The following is a 17,776-nucleotide window of genomic DNA, read 5'->3' on the forward strand; positions in this document are numbered from 1 at the left end:
AAAATCATACAATGTCATAAATAATTTTTAATAATTTACACAACTGGTTTCATGGCTTTCTCAATGTCCTGCCACGGTCGCCAGTTGTGCAAATTTATATATATATATATATATAAATATATAAAGAGAAAGAAAGTGATGAGACTTACCAAACAAAAGCACTGGCAGGTCGATAGACACACAAACAAACACAAACATACACACAAAATTCTAGCTTTCGCAACAAACGGTTGCTTCGTCAGGAAAGAGGGAAGGAGAGGGAAAGATGAAAGGAAGTGGGTTTTAAGGGAGAGGGTAAGGAGTCATTCCAATCCCAGGAGCGGAAAGACTTACCTTAGGGGGAAAAAAGGACGGGTATACACTCGCACACACACACATATCCATCCGCATATACACAGACACAAGCAGACATTTGTAAAGGCAAAGAGTTTGGGCTGACATCTCTGCCCAAACTCTTTGCCTTTACAAATGTCTGCTTGTGTCTGTGTATATGCGGATGGATATGTGTGTGTGTGCGCGAGTGTATACCCGTCCTTTTTTCCCCCTAAGGTAAGTCTTTCCGCTCCCGGGATTGGAATGACTCCTTACCCTCTCCCTTAAAACCCACTTCCTTTCATCTTTCCCTCTCCTTCCCTCTTTCCTGACGAAGCAACCGTTTGTTGCGAAAGCTAGAATTTTGTGTGTATGTTTGTGTTTGTTTGTGTGTCTATCGACCTGCCAGCGCTTTTGTTTGGTAAGTCTCATCACTTTCTTTCTTTTTAGATATATTTTTTTCCACGTGGAATGTTTCCCTCTGTTATATTTATAAAAATATATAATTAAACAAATTAATTATACTATTGACATATTTGATTTTTATGAATTTTGCAGTGAATAAATTGTCTTTCACTTTTAATTCACAAATCTCGTAAATTGTGAGCCAGTGGTGTTGTGAACTTACGTCGAATCTGGTATCCTTGGTTATATTAGTCTTCTTCCATCATAAATATTTTTCATTATTGACCGTGTGTATAATATTAATTCTTAATCGGACTTCCTCTTCTGATACAGGCAGCTATGTTGACATGACATTGGAATAATGCACGGAAGAAAAGAAAACTTTTGTGGTTTTGCACAAAAACGAACACTCAGACTTCATATTTTCATAAGATTATTATCCAGACAACACATTGTATCACAAGAAATATGTCTTCTCACCATGAGAACTAAAGACAGAGTCTATGTAATACCTGACAAAAAAAATTGAATGGAGTTTTTATCATTTGTCATTCGCCTTCTGGCATGGCAAATTACATCTTTTCCGGCACTTACAGCGGCCGCACTAATGATTATTATCATTGGTTTTAACTTTTTTGTAGTAGCTTGTTGGGGCTTTTCCTTATGACATTGTCAAAGTAGCTGATTAATACATTCAAGACCTGAATAATACTGGGTGACAAGTGGTGTGCTCCGATGGTGTTTTTTGGAGGGATCAGCAGTACCAGGATTGGATGTGGTGGCTCGGGTTGAAGTCATAATAACCAGTCACAACAGTACAGTGTTCTCAACCTCTCATACAAAGCACTCTCCCTTCCTGAATTATCTGTATTATACAAGGGTCTCACTTTCAACCCTAAACTTGCATTTAACCATGCTGCTTTGGTGAAGGACCTATTTTCCTTTACATGTAATGTCAACCGGAAACTTTGCAGCCCAATCCCAAAACCTTTCCAACAGCAAACCTGACACTCAACCCTGCCTTGAATAGTTCTGACCATGGTTCCAGCTTGATCCACCACTGCTATCTCAAAATCATCCCTTACAAGCATTCCAAGAATTTCTCACATCCAGCATTGCTTCACAACCCTTCCTCAGGTCCCTACAACATGACCCTAACCTTTCCTCTACACATTCCCTAAAATCTGATGACTCCATCATTATTCTCCCAGCAGACTAAGGATCTACTACTGAGATACTTGACAGACAGGAGTGTGTTAATGAGGGTCTATGCCAGCTGTCTGGCGCCTCTACATACAGCATCCTCCATCAAGATCCCATCCCTGTGATTCAAACTGATATGCAGTTCCTCCTAAAAATCTCAGGCTCCTCACACGGACTTTCACCTCAATCCATAGAACCACCCAAACAATGCCCGCCCACCTTTTACCTCCTCCCTAAGATCCACTAACCCAAACACTCTGGCCATCCTATAGCTGCTGGCTTCAAAGCACCCACTGAACATATATATGTCGATCCACACTTGCAACTCATAGTACAAAGACTTCCCTCCTATGTTAAAAATACTAACCATTTCCTAGATCGTCTGAAATCCGTGCCTGCCCCACTCCCACCACACACCTCGTTTGTCATCATTGATACCATCTCCCTCTAGACCAACAACCCCCACACACATGGACTGCTGCTGCTGAACATTTCCTCAGTCAATCCCCACCTGATTCCAAACCTATGACATCCTTCTTGATCAGCTTAATCAGTTTTATACTTACTAGTAATTACTACACATTTGAGGGCTCCTTCCTATGAACCCTTTTGTGGATCACTTGTAGGGGGCTTTCCTGGGATCCAACTGCCTTCAGCCCCTGGTTTGGTTTAGACATCTTTGCTGTACGGACCCATGGTGAGGCTAACTTGCTAAAATTCCTGGAATCTCTAAATACCTTCTCCAAATTAAATTTCACTTGGTCGTTTTCTGAATACCATGCCACTTTCCTTGATGTTGATCTCATCCTCACCAAAGCCAGCTTCACACTTCTGTCCACATTAAACCTACTAACAAACAACAGTATGTACATTCTAACAGCTGCCATCCTTTCCATGTCAAATGTTCCCTTCCATACAGCCTTGGCATTCAAGGCAATTATATTTCTTCAGATGCAGACTCTTTACAGCAATACACCACCTTTCTCACCTCAGCCGTCACTGAACGTAATTATTCCAACAGCCTAGTTCAAAAGCAGATTTCCTGGGCCATCACATCCAATCCTGGTACTGCTGATCCCTTCAAAAAAACAACTTCAGAGCACACCATTTGTTACCTTGAATGTATTAATTAGCTACTGCAAGAAGACAATAAATTCCTAAAATCATACACTGAAATGAGATCCATTCTGTCTGAGATTTTGCCTACCACACCTAGAATAGCTTTTCATCGCCCTCCCAATCTCCGCAATATCCTTGTCAGTTCCTATACTCCTTCTGCACCCATCTCACTACCCTATGGCTCCCACCCCTGTGCCCATCCCCACTGCAAGACTTGCCCTATGCTCATACCATGACCTATTTCAACCCTGTAACTGGCAAAACATGTACTACCAAAGGGAGAGCCACCTGTAAAATGACACGTCATGTACCAGCTGTTATGTAAATGCTGTACAGCCTCTTACATTGGCATGACTACCATCAGTTATTAATCAGGATTAATGGGCATAGGCAAACAGTGTATACTGGCAACACACAATATCCTGTTGCAGAGCATACTCTACAACATGACAGTCATGATCTTGGTGCCTGTTTCACCATACATGCCATCTGGATTCTTCCCCCAGACACCAGTTTCTCTGAACTCCACAGGTGGGAACTAGCGCTACAATATGTCCTTTGTTCTCGCCATCCACCTGGCCTTAATTTACATTAATTCCTTCTGTCTCAGGATTTATTCACAGTAACTATTCCTTTTATCACTCAGTTTAATTTTCTGCATCTTTCATTTTCTTATTAGTCTTTTTTTCACCGCATGGAATGGCATGCTGCGGATGGGATTAGTACCAAATGCCCTGGACATAACTGCAATACATGCTTCCATCATTGGCATTCCTTACAGAGGCTCATGTGGTGTCTAATGGATCAGTAGACAAATGCAAGCGATATCCACATATGATACTGACTAAAGTCTTCATTGGTCATGTCCAGATGATCAGATGTTGGAGCATCATAGAAATACTTCAACATAGCTGGTCATGGATGACATGGGATGACAAGCAGCTATTTCCACTGCATTGTAGCATTGTTCCTCTTATACAGTTTTCCTTATGTTAACTAGAATCCTCATTTGATTGATTCCTCTTCCTTGAATGCTTCTATTGTTTTCAGCAGTGCTGAATATTCCCTCTGTTTATCCATTTAATGTGATAATGACTGATTTTTCATCCACACTGCTGTTTTCCACTAAAGGGTTGCTTGAAAGGCAGTCAGCATCCTTGTGTTTATGTCTACTTTTGTATACCTCTGTAACATGCTCCTGAAGCTTCAGTTGCCCAGCAGTATGAACGCATTCTGAGAATACTTCTTATGTCACAAATATTTTGAGGATTCGATAAATCTGTGACTGCTCTTATTTTCTCTGGATGCTCTGAGATTTTTACACTTTGGGTGATGAAGAGGCACTTTTTTTTAAATTCAGGCAGAGGCCTGCAGTCTGATACACGTCGAAATGGTTGTCAAGTAGCTTCAATGATCTCCAGATGTCCTTAAAAGAAAAACATTCTCATCATCATCATCATCATCATCATCATCATTCAGATAACAAAGACGTATTGTCCATGTAAGGTGTCACAGCAGGTTGTCCATCATGCACTGGAAGGTAGCTGGAGCATTACACAGTCCAAACGGCATAACTTCTGCAGGCCATTATACTTGTTGGAGGAGCTCATTGTTTCTACAGTGGTCAGATGTTAGGACATTCGACAATGATGACAGGGGGTAGGCATGAGCTGGCCAAGTCCATTCTTCAAGGGGTCTTCGACTGGTGCTGGATGTTAGAGCCACAGATCGATACACCTTTCCTTCAACATTCTTTATAATCTTTTGATGTATAAGGTCAACATTCGTGGTCATTGCTGCTTGTGTCTTCTCTTATGACTGAGGCAAGTTCAGTGTGGTCTTCCACAGCTGCCACAGAGACCACATTCAGGAATTGATCATACCTCTTTAGTCTGCCTCTTTTTATCTTGCATTTCCTCATTAGGCAGGTACTTAATGAATACTTCTGTTGTAGTGACAGCTTTACCAGAAGAGCTGGGCACATGTCTTCTGCAACTCCTTTAATCAAATGTGAGATCTTGTTGGCTCCTGTCATTTCAGATTCAGAAAGCTACAAAAAGCCAAAACATTCTATACATAAGACAGTGGTTTTTTGCCATGCCATTGGTCTCTAATCATAAATTGTTCTTCTAAGTGGACTTGCTGTTGGTCATCACCAAATTTTTTCTTCATATCAGCCTGGAATATACACTGAAGTGCCAAGGAAACTGGTATAGGCATGAGATATGCAAACAAGCAGAATACGGCAAGACAACAAGCATCTGGTGCAGTTGTTGGATCAGTTACTGCTGCTATAATGGCAGGTTATCAAGATTTAAGTGAGTTTCAACGTGGTGTTATAGTCGGCTCATGAGCAGTGGGTCACAGCATCTCTGAGGTAGTGATGAAGTGGGGATTTTTCTGTACGACCATTTCACAAGTGTACCTTGAATATCAGGAATCCGTTAAGACATCAAATCTCCGACATCGCTGCAGCTGGAAAAAGATTCTGCTACAACAGGACCAATGACAATTGAAGAAAATCGTTCAACATGACTGAACTGCAACCCTTCTGCAAATTGCTGCAGGTTTCAATACTGGGCCATCAACAAGTGTCAGCGTGCGAACTGTTCAACGAAACATCATTGATATGGCTTTCGGAGCCGAAGGCCCACTCGTGTACCCTCTCTGACTGCACGACCCAATGTTTTGCGCCTTGCCTGGGCCCGTCAACACTGACATTGGACTGTTGATGACGGGAAACACGTTGCCTGGTCGGATGAGTCTCGTTTCAAAATGTATCAAGTGGATGGACATGTATGGGTATGTAGACAGCTTCATGACTCCATGGACTCTGCTTGTTGGCAGGGGACTATTCAATTCAGTGTCGAACAAGTGCAATTGGAGTGATATGTATAGATATGACTCTGACAGGTGACATGTATGTAAGCATCCTGTCCGAGCACCTGCATCCATTCATGTCCATTATGCATTCCGACAGACTTCTGCAATTCCGACAGGACAATGTAACACCCCACACGTCCAGAATTGCTACAGAGTGGCTCCAGGAACACTCTTCTGAGTCTAAACACTTCTGCTGGCTACCAAACTTCTGACATGAACATTATTGAACAAATCTGGGATGCCTTGCAACATTCTGTTCAGAAGAGATCTCCACCCCCCTCGTACTCTTACCAATTTATGGACAGTCCTGCAGGATTCATGGTCTCAATTCCCTTCAGCACTACTTCAGACATTACTGGAGTCTATGCCATGTTGTGTTGCGGCACTTATGTGTGCTCGCGGGGGTCCTGCATGACGTTAGGCAGGTGTACCAGTTTCTTTGGCTCTTCAGTGTATCCCAGTTATTGAACTTCTCTTTATTGTTCTCAAATCACTGCTGAACTATGCCATCCAGGTAGAAGTATAAATTTACCAAGCACACCATATCTTCGCATCTGTTGTACTTGGTGACTCTGTTGAATCCTTTCAGCCATTTTGTTGGATCCTGACCACAGTTTCTGGAAAACACTGATGGATGCCTCATGCGCAGACTGACTGCTGGCCTGGCAGCCAATTTAAAGTTCCTCTTGGGCTTAACTTTGAGAACTGAAGCATTTTGAAGCTGGTCCCTTGGAGATGCTGCATGTTTGGTCCTAATGGTGATTTGCCACTACTGCCGAAGCAGCGGCACTGCTGCAACTTCTACTGACATTTGCACTGGTGTTTATAAAATATAGAAAATTCATTACAGGAATTACGTATTCAGTGTCAGCATTTTACCGCAGCTTTGAAATCATAGGTGCTGTGTCTGATACTGGAAAAAAAGTTCCTCTGTCTTCTATGCCACTGAGATTCTCACCATCTTCTACCATCAAAGCTGTTGATTTCCTTCGTTTGTCACCTCGGACAAGGAGCCCTACTGGGTATTATTGTCCTGAACCAGACAAGCCCAGATTTCACCCTCTGCTCCTCCTTTTTCAACCAGGGTTTGGACCAGCTACAGTGGAGTTGGACAACTTAGAATATTTATGGACAGAGCAAGTACTATATTCACCAGTTAAGTTTGGTGCCCAACATAAAAGGTATCTAGAAGCAAGTGCTCTACCACAAAATGTAGCTATTGTATTAGGTGGTGGGTTTGCACACTTGCAACTAGCTTCATCACAGGACAATTAATACTAAAACACGAAGAATTTAAGCAACACCGTAAGTAACAAATACCAATCATTTTTAAAATAATATGTGAGATTGAACAGATGTAGCAGTTCTGAGATCAGTCTCAGTTATGGCTGTCTAATATAATAGTTGTGTGTAAACTTCTGTAGACAATTTGTAGTTTAGGCTCAAATAATAATAAATGCTTTAACACTTGGCATTAACTGTTTGATAATTCCTTGTTGGTAATAGCTGTGGTTAATTGCAGCAACTGTTGATAACTGTTTGGCAACTGGCCAGTAATGGTCACAACTTATTGGTTACTGTTCAGCTGAAGGTGTGCTCGTTTCTGCAAACAGTGGAATAATCTGTGTCTATGAAGTATTTGGCAGGTAAAGGAAGTAGTGCTTAGTTTCAGTGCTCTCTGTGACATCAGACGTAACAATTGGCAGATAGGCAGGACTATTTTAATGTCTAGAGGCGAAGGCATAATCAGGTTCCTGTCATGTGCGCCATCTGTGTGGTGCCCTGTCTGTGGAATGCTTGTGTAGTGGCACCCTCTGTTGTTATAGCTGTGTACCATGTGTGGTGTTGTAACCATCAGCATGATTTATAAATAAAAAGAAGTTGTATGCACTATTGGCAATGGTGTATATAGCACACAATGTTCTTAAGATTTAAATTATGTGGGTGAGAATATGAGGTCATATAGCTAATGCAAGTTTGCTTTCAGCTACTCATCAATAAAATAAAAAGTTCGTTGCATTAGCGTTTCCTTTACTCTCTTCCTGAATTGTTGCTTTTATTTGTAATTGATATGGGTAGTTTGTTGAAGAGTAGGCTGTCCATATTTTTCACATCATCATGTCTTCTGTTCAGTCTTTGGTTCATGTATCATGGTTGTGCATGTAGTGGCCAAGCCAATGACTTAAAGAAAGACTGCCCCAATGCTAAAGTGCCACCAAAGTGCATACCCTTTGCAATTAGATTTAAGAAGTGTTAGAGGCATGGCACTGAATGTGCCACATACAAGATGCTGCTGCAAATGGACATCACAAAAACTGACTATTGTCAGTAACCCTCTTGCAGTTAGTTCAAGAGATAGACATTCAATTCTGGAGACTAAGCAGAATGTAGAAAGAGGTTACCATAGGGACAAAAGAAGTAACTTCCTTTGATGTGCCTTTAATATTTGGGGCATACATTAAAGCGGTGGGAAAACCAAATTGATCACATGAGAATGAAGAATAATGAAGGCCTGGAAGAGTACATTTTTAACACATACCTAATTAGGGTGCTCTTGTAGTATTCATCTACAACCATTATGAACAGAATGTGTGCTACATCAAGGCTGGTACTGCACAAACACAAACACCATTGTGTATAGGAGATACTGCCAAAAATAGACAAATTAGGCAAAATTCTAGTGATCTGGTAGCTCAAGGTGTAAATTGTAGTTAAGGTATTCAATTTTCTAGGGAACAACTGTATTCTGTAAAAATCAAGTATATGGTGATGAATGTGGTGTATGAATGCAAAAAGCAATTGATGAATTAAAACTCAATGGGCTGACCAGAGGGTGCTGTTCAGCCACATGTGAAAACAGTGCTGTTGCTGCAGCAACATTGATGTCACCTTGTTATATCAGACTGCAACTCGCAAATAAACTCTTGGAGTATGTTTCGACATGCTACTGGTAGCAACCACACTGTGATTATGATAGATCAGTTGAATCCTGACTTATGATGAAGGAATTTGGGAGGCTGTGGGGGGGGGGGGGGGCTGGGGGGGGGGGGGGCTGGGGGCTGGGAGGTGGCAGGAACACAATATTTGCTGTAATTTTAAAAATCTAAGTTGGAAAAATTAAGTGTAAAAATTGTCCTTCCAATACTAGAAGATTCTGACTACATGGCACAGACACTTATAACTGTCTTACAAAATGCACAAAATGTAACCAGTCCAGTACAGCCATTATGGTACGCTATGGGGTGCAGAGCTTACAAATCTGAAAAAATGCATACATCATCTGGATGAATTTTATCAAAGAGCTTTAGGCCATGGAGTGAGAGACACTAGATTATTGTTGTATACATAAAAAAGCTGAATACCAAGCAAGGTAAGAAAGGCCCATAGGAACAATATGTTAAAAGTCAACTAGTAACAGACACATGTAGAAAGTAAAAACACCAAATGTGCTATCTACATTGCATAGACAGGATGAGTCTATTACTAGAGTGTGGAGAGACTCTACTTAAGTTGCTCCTTCCATAAGGTAACAGTGAATATTATGATGATCATCAAAGAGAGATACGAGAAAGTAGGTATGACCCATATGAAAGCCAAAGTGTCATTCTACGATTTGCACAATAAGAAGTTGAAGGTGCTATTTTACTCAGGTAAGGAGTGGGAAAGCTACCAGTCCAGGTTCTGTTCATAACAAAACAGAGAAAACAGCAAACAATAAAATTGTTTCAATGTAAAAAAAAAACAGCAAAGAACAAAATCATTCCATTCTCCACACAACTATTAAGACAAGGACTAATTCCTGTACTCTGGAAGCCTGCACAAGTTATGATAATTCAGAAAAGCATGGATGGGGTTCCAGTGGTTCCTAAGAGCTCCGGACCAATCTTCCTTCTTAAGACCTTGGGTAAAGTACAGGAACAATTTCTATGTAGTAACCACTGTCCTACAGGGAGCTACATGGCCTCAGTCAGAGGCATTTCAACTTCAGGAAAGGCAGATTCGTGGATAACCTAATTAACTGTACTTTAAGCAACTGTAGTAGGATGTATGTCATAAATATCATGGTTGACATTGTGGGGACATTTGACAATCTGTGGTAGTGCTCACCTGAGACAACAGTGGTCCCAAAATGTTTGTACCAGAGCGTCATAGATTATTTTGAAGGGTACACTGTGGAGTGGAAAATAACATCCAGTAAAGTAATAGGCAAGTCACTAAGGTTGTCTACAGGAATCTACAGGGCTTGGACAAAAATTCAGAAACACCAATAACACAACACATTTCCATGTCTCATAAAGTGTAGGAAACCCGTTGGCATTCAAGAACAGCTTCCAGTCATTGTGGAATGGATAAATACAGGTCCTGTGTGGTTTTCAAGGGAAGTCTGTCCCGCATTAGCACTGGGTCAGCATAGTGATGAACTGATTTCGCATGGTTAATTTAAGGAGTGATTGAATGCCCTGTAGTTGCCACCCCTTTACCCTCCAGGATGGAATGTGTGTACCTCAACTGCCTGCATTTAGAATTTCACTTGAAAGTGAGCAAAAGTTCTCTAAATGTTTGCAAATTGTGTAATTGAGCCGGGACTTTGGTACTAGCAGGATATTCACCTAGTGAGATGTGGGAAATTTCCTAAAAACAACATCCAGGCTGGCCAGCTAAAAACTACATGTAGGCTGGCTGGCACACAGACCCTCATCAGTGCCGGACTAGCCCATGTAGCAGGAGTTAGCAAATGCTATGGGCCCTGCACATTGAGAAGGGGGGAGGGAGTTGCCTGTGCACAAAAACTCTTGTCAAGTTAGAGGGGTTTCATCATCATCATTTTTTTTTACACAGTGATTTCAAATACAGTATTTATTTGTTGCGAGTAAACTAGTGAAAATGTTGAATTATCTCACCATTCAGTTAAGTTCACAACATTCTGCCAACTGATTAATAATGTTTCTGGCGTCACGATGAAGAACAGGGTAATCGGTGTGTCGAAGATAACCTCGAAGGCAAGCAATAGCTTCTTAGTGACATTTAGTTCATGCAACAAACCCCTTGCATGCAACCAATACCACACAGCACAACAATTAGAAATGTAAAAGTGCGGCAATGTTGACGTTTGCAACAGCGATCCAAAAAGGGCAGTCGACACAAGTCCCGAGAGGAACAGAAATCTAACAATCAGTGCTTGGAGGCCAATTGGAAATATGTGATAAGTTCTTACGGGACCAAACTGCTGAGGTAATCGGTCCATAGACTTACACACTACTTAACCTAACTTAAAACAACTTACGCTAAGGACAACACACACACCCATGCCCGAGGGAGGACTCGAACCTCCGATGGGGGCAGCCGCACGAATCGTGAAAAGGCGCCTCAGACCGCACAGCTAACCCACGCGGCTGGAGGCCAATCATCAGCTTCTTATACAAAGTTGAAGATTATTAAGTGGGTGACATCGATTTTTTATAGTGATTCCAAAGTTGCTGGCTGAAAAAAAGGAAACCACTGAAGCATAAGGTAAGGTCCATGTCTGTTCATGTATACCCCGAAGTTCAAACAACAAAAAAGTGTGTTGGTTCTCAGTATGTACCTATGTAGGAATCAGCTATTTGTGTTTGATATCATCATACAACACTGTAGTTCTTATTTTGATGATTTCGAATACAGTAGTATTTAGCGCTCAGAATTTGTTCACCCTTAGTACTGATATATACTTGAGAGATTATAATACCATAATGAGGTGTCATCGGCTTGAAGTCATATTTTAAAGAGGAAAACAGAACACTGGTGAAATAACAGTCTTCCAATCGATTTTGTTCCAATAATTTGAGCAATAATTTTGATAGGTTGCAGCTTTGACCATCTATCATATACATTTAAAGCAGTAGCACGTTGCAGTACCCCATTCTACTGTATCCTCTTAATGGCAAAGCGTGAAGCATGAACACAACTAATTGGTTAAACAAATATTTTAATAACAGGTTAATTTTCAATGTACAAATCCATAGCGTTGAAGAAAAGTATAGCTCTTGAATCTGTACTTAACATTTGTCAGCTTTACAATTCAAAGCAAGAGTTCCCTTAGCGGTACCTCTAACAATTTTTCAAAGGATGGTGATCTGGAATGATGTCCACCCAGCTACTCAAGATGATGGCAGTGAAAATCATTCAATGTTGGACATAGCTTTGCTGCATATAAGGTGGTGTGGTACTCTTTGAATGATGCACTAGGTGGTTTCCACTGCATTGTGAATTTACACATATAATAAAATTGTAACTTAAAGATGCTGTACGTAGGAGATGGCTCTGAGCACTGTGAGACTTAACATCTTAGGTCATCAGTCCCCTAGAACTTAGAACCACTTAAACCTAACTAACCTAAGGACATCACACACATCCATGCCAGAGGCAGGATTCGAACCTGCGACCGTAGAGGTCGCGCGGTTCCAGACTGAAGCGCCTAGAACTGCTCGGCCACATCGGCCGGTGCTACGTAGGAGATATTTAAGAAAACTAAAGATGAGGGTCTTTTTTATAACAGCAAACGAAAAAATTATTTTTAGAATTTTGTGTATGCATATGTACGCGCACCACGCAAAAACTAATGCACGGAATTTGATGCGATTTTCAGTTGTGTTTTTGCACGCCTAACTTAAAATGTGATACAGCTTTCATTTTGACACGCCGGATAGAATCAAAGTTATCGCAGTTTTACCACAAAAGCTTGTGCTGTTACACACCATAGGAGATTGTCGCATGCTGCAAAAAATCGAATGTGCCGGCAGGACGGCAAAGCTTTGTGAGCCGCCGCCTGCGCCAGCGTCTTTTATGCGTGGACGAAGTCACGGGTAAATGTTAATCACAATATAAAAGTGTACAAAGCAAAGATGTCTCTGGTACCAGTTACAGACTAATAAAGCACGTGAACAGTCTCAGAACTACATTTCGCGGGAAGTGGCAAAAAAAAAAAAAAAAAAAAACGGTGTACAGGAGAGCGGTTAAGTGTGCGTGGCACTGGCTTTTTAAAATGTCAGTTGAGCGAAACTACACACAGAACTGTCACCATTTAGTAAATTTTTAGCAAAGAGTGGTGTTGTTTTCAATCATTCTAATTTCACCGACAACAGAAACAAGACCGGACTTATCTCAGACAGCCCCTCTCCGCAATTAACAGCCTTGGATGCAGTCAATGCGAAGATAAACACGGAAAAAGCCAGACTTGTGACAACTCTAAAGCAGTAGGCAATCTTCTCCCACCTGGTTTTATCGACATTGCAGAAACGGCAGACACTTTAGTTCCATGCTCTTCATTCATTGACAAGATTTTGTGAACTGAAAACAATTACGGAATGAAAACTAATCTACTGTAATCTTGTATAATTTTAGAAAACAAGTCTTCTCGTGAATCCGTCAGTATTTCTTCTGTATAAAATGACCTGTCTGCTAAAATAAGATACCTATAAAACAATCGTTGCTATCTTGTGCCCCTAGTATGCACGTCGCTTCTTAAAAAAGTAGAAACAGAGGCGACAGCAAGTGTCGATCTGTAGATACCGTTGGCATGTTGTGTAGCTTTATATAGCATTACTGACACACAGACTGCAAGCGAGTGTCATCTTTCGTCCCTTTTTGACAGGACGACGACCATAGGAGATTTCTAAAATCTATTCTGTCTATCGAAAACTCACATAGGCAAAGTAACTACAGTGTCGCTGAAAAATTCTTCACACACACAGTAAATATGACCGTTTCGTAACGATATCCAGTTTTGTTGTAGTAAGATGGGTTACCTTACGCACCACAATAGAACTCTTATTAAATACGTACACCCACGTAACAGATTATTTTAAAAAATTGAGCCCACTTGTATTGTGGCTATAAAGTCCCATTCCTCACTATGTTAACGTCGCGCACCCTCTGTTATTGTAGCACACGATATTAAATTTATGTAGACCGATTATGTTGACCTTTGTCAACATTTTCACACACCTACATCGCTTTCTACACTATTTACTGTTAATTTACAGATCATTTTTGTCATAATAATTAAAAAGATCTTATAATGGCCCTGAAAGATTCTTGTCTTTTTAGTCTTCCAGAGAGTGATAGGCCGTTTCGCATACTCCTTCGCTATCATCTCGAGCTATTACTGATGATTTTTAAATCTTCAGAACAGTCTTCAATATCACTTACATCCTCATTTTAGCGCCCATTGTGCTTACCACCATTGGAGGGGGTAGCATTCATTTCACGCTAGGTGACGTAGGCGCGCGTCATCATGAGTTTCACGAGTTGTCCTATCGACTGTTGTGTGCATTGCATTCTGTATACATCGACTGTTGTGTGCGTCTTGAATCTGCATTCTTCATTGTTCTTGTTAGTTTATTTACAACGTGAAGGCAAAATTAAATGGAACTAGATGGTGTAATATTTCCAGCACCATTGGGAATTACTTCGAACTTCAGTTTCTCAGTTTAACGTTTCTGCCCACATGATTTATGTACAATTCATTGGCTTTTATAAAAATACGAAACACTTTAATTTCTCCCTATTTCACGTTTTTATCCACATGATTTACGCACGATTAATCGGACTAAAAATGCCTAGACACTTTCGTTATGGTTATGATTCCTTCAATCAGATATTCGTTATGTTCATGAAACACACAATACCATCCCACATTCTTTGGATTGCGGCTTAATAATTAATTATTTAATGTTTCTATCCACAGGATTTCGACACGATTCATCGGATTTTTTTTTAAAAAAAATGGGGTAACATTCATTTCAGGCTAGAAAAATAACAAGACACTTTCGTTGTGGTTATGATTCCTTCATTCAGATATACAGTACGTCAACGTGATGTAGGCAGGCGTCGTCATGAGTTTCACGAGTTGTCCTATCGACTATTGTGTGCATTCTGTATACATCGACTGTTGTGGGCGTCTTGAATCTGCACTGTTCTTTGTTGTTAGTTGATTTACAAGATGAAGGCAAAATTAAATGGTACTAGATGGTTTAATATTTCCAGCAACATTTGGAATTACTTCCAACTTCAGTTTCTCAGTTTAACGTTTCTGCCCACACGAATTATGTACAATGCATTGGCTTTTATGAAAATACGAAGCACTTTAATTTCTCCCTATTTCACGTTTTTATCCACATGATTTATGCACGATTAATGGGACTAAAAAATGCCTAGACACTTTCGTTATAGTTATGATTTCTTCTTTCAGATATTCGTAATGTTGATGACACACACAATAACATCCCACATTCTTTGGATTGCAGCTTAATAATTAATTATTTCATGTTTCTATCCACAGGATTTAGACACGATTCATCAAATTTTCTTTTAAAAAAATGAGGTAGCATTCATTTCAGGCCAGAAAAATAACAAGACACTTTCGTTATGGTTATGATTCTTTCAATCAGATATTCGTTATGTTCATGAAACACACAGTAACATCCCACATTCTTTGGATTGCAGCTTAATAATTAATTATTTCATGTTTCTATCCACACGATTTATGCACGCTTCATCGGATTAAAAAAAAAAGACTAAAAGCCTTTTTTTTAACTTTCGTTATGGTTCATTCGTTCAGACATTCATTATGTTCCTGAAACACTTAATACCATCCCAAATTGTTGGGATTACAGCTTAATAATTAATTCAACTGGGATGAGCGTAACATATGACTTCTGTCACTTCGTTTGTACACATGTCTTCGACCATAAATATAATAGACTGGCCCTGACGTCATTTTCGTGCCTCCAACATCTCTGGGCTAAATTCACGTGAATGTTGGCAAAACATGGTTGTTTCGTGTTGCGCTTGTGGCTGTACTCAGCGTTTTGTCGGGGGAAATGGCATTACATTTCACGTGTAAGTGTTTCTATGATAGTGCAGATGCGTTTATTGAAATCTGCTGAAGTGACTTTTATATGTTTTTTACACTTGAAATAGAGTATCACGTAAAGTAAAGTGTTGAAAGTGATGCCTGTAAAGTCAGACTCATATTACATTTTGGAAAGTATCTGTGATAATTCGGTTACAGAAGTAAGTATAACTGTTTCTCGTTCCTACTCATAGGTTCCCTAAGGATGAAAACCGAAGGCAGCTTTGGATACAGGCCCTGAAACGGAAAACTTTAAGCCATCTGCACATACCCGCCTTTTTGTATATACAAGTGAGATTATAATAAGGTAAGAGCACCTATAGTCGACACATGAAGAGAATTTTTTTCTACCTTATAATACTATTAAATAAATGTAAGCTCCAAAATTATTTTCTGGAGCTTCACAGTCTCACCTTTCATTTAAAATATCATCTGTTTTGTAAACTGATAGTTTAAACTTTTGTAAAAATAGTAGGAACTGAACCTTTGAAGTGCACCTAAAATTGATACTCTAAAATGGACCTGCTCCTAAAGTCGACAATTTTGGCACCTATAGTTGACATAATTCGCATATCCCATTTTCTTTTATAGGTGACTAGAGCTCAAAACGCTGCGAATCCAATGTTTTAAGTTTTGACACGAGCCCACTCTTATTGTTTAAAAGAATTTTAACGATATTTTACTTTAATTGATAGTTTATAGTAATTTCGCCCCGCTGCCCACCAGAGGGGCGTTCGATGTATTTGTTAGATTTTATAAATGGTATTGCTAACAAATCCAGGTCAAATGTAGTTCTGACATAATTTTTCGCAAATAAAAAAAGTAATTTTTGTTGGAAGCGTTTGGCAGTCAATTGAGAAATGTGGGTAAAATACGATACAAACATAGGATGGCAGACCGCTGATTTGAAATCCCGCCACGTTTTGCCAACAGTCACGTGGTTTATGTTGGAGCCAGCTTCTGCACAGCAAGGCCAGTCTATGGTCGAAGACACATGTATTTACATTTAGCTTTGACGTTATCGGGAAAACCGCAAAGATCGATATACACATTCATGTAGTCGAGTTAGGTTATTTACGTCACGATGACGTAGTGCTACGTCGCTATGACGTAGGGTGCTCCTCACCTAGCGTGAGATGAATGCTACCCCATTGTAGGTTGCAAAGAAGCATCGAACGTCAGTCCATTATTTGCATCTTCATTTGGGAAGCTGTCTATGATATATGCTACGATACTGAAACGTATACATAAGAGCGCAAAGAAACGCCCATACACTTCCATTTGCATGTGAAATAGCCGGAAAATTATGCTTTTAGTCAGTCATGTATTTTCTAGCTCTCGCTATTTTACATTCAACTGTTTCAATTTGACCACATTTCCATTCAAATCCAGAAACTACCGCACTTTAGCTCGTGGATAGCGGATAAGTCGAGGTTACATATGTACTTCGCCAGTGACGAACAACCACTGCGCACATGTATAGTCAGGTCATAACTGCCTACTTTCACTACATGTCCTACATTCTCAAGCTATAGTGCGTATAAAATTAGTTGTGACTTTTGACAGTTCAGTGAAGAGCCAGTGGAGGGAAGCGTCGGCAGGTGACTACAATATAATGGCAGGCTCATTTGACTGCATGCTGTGATATTTCTCAAACGCCTTTCAAAGAAAGCACATCTTAAAGTTTAATAATAGTCAGCTTCATGATGAGAAGCCTATCATTTCGTTTATGGCCACAGTTACTGTAATATTTCGTTAGTAGGTAATTACTGTTAGAAATTCTTAGTTTGCAGTGAAAATTAGGTGTCGCTATGAAATGGTGTTTCGTGCGATAGGATACATGTTGCTGCGTATTATATGAAAATAATATATTGAATCATTCTTTAAACTTGGGGTGATATCACTGTCGGTTTCCAATCTCGAGAATATGGAATGTATGTAAAGCGCTCTGTCACGAACTCA

Source organism: Schistocerca nitens, chromosome 5 (genome assembly GCF_023898315.1).
Source record: "Schistocerca nitens isolate TAMUIC-IGC-003100 chromosome 5, iqSchNite1.1, whole genome shotgun sequence".
Lineage (NCBI taxonomy): Eukaryota > Metazoa > Arthropoda > Insecta > Orthoptera > Acrididae > Schistocerca > Schistocerca nitens.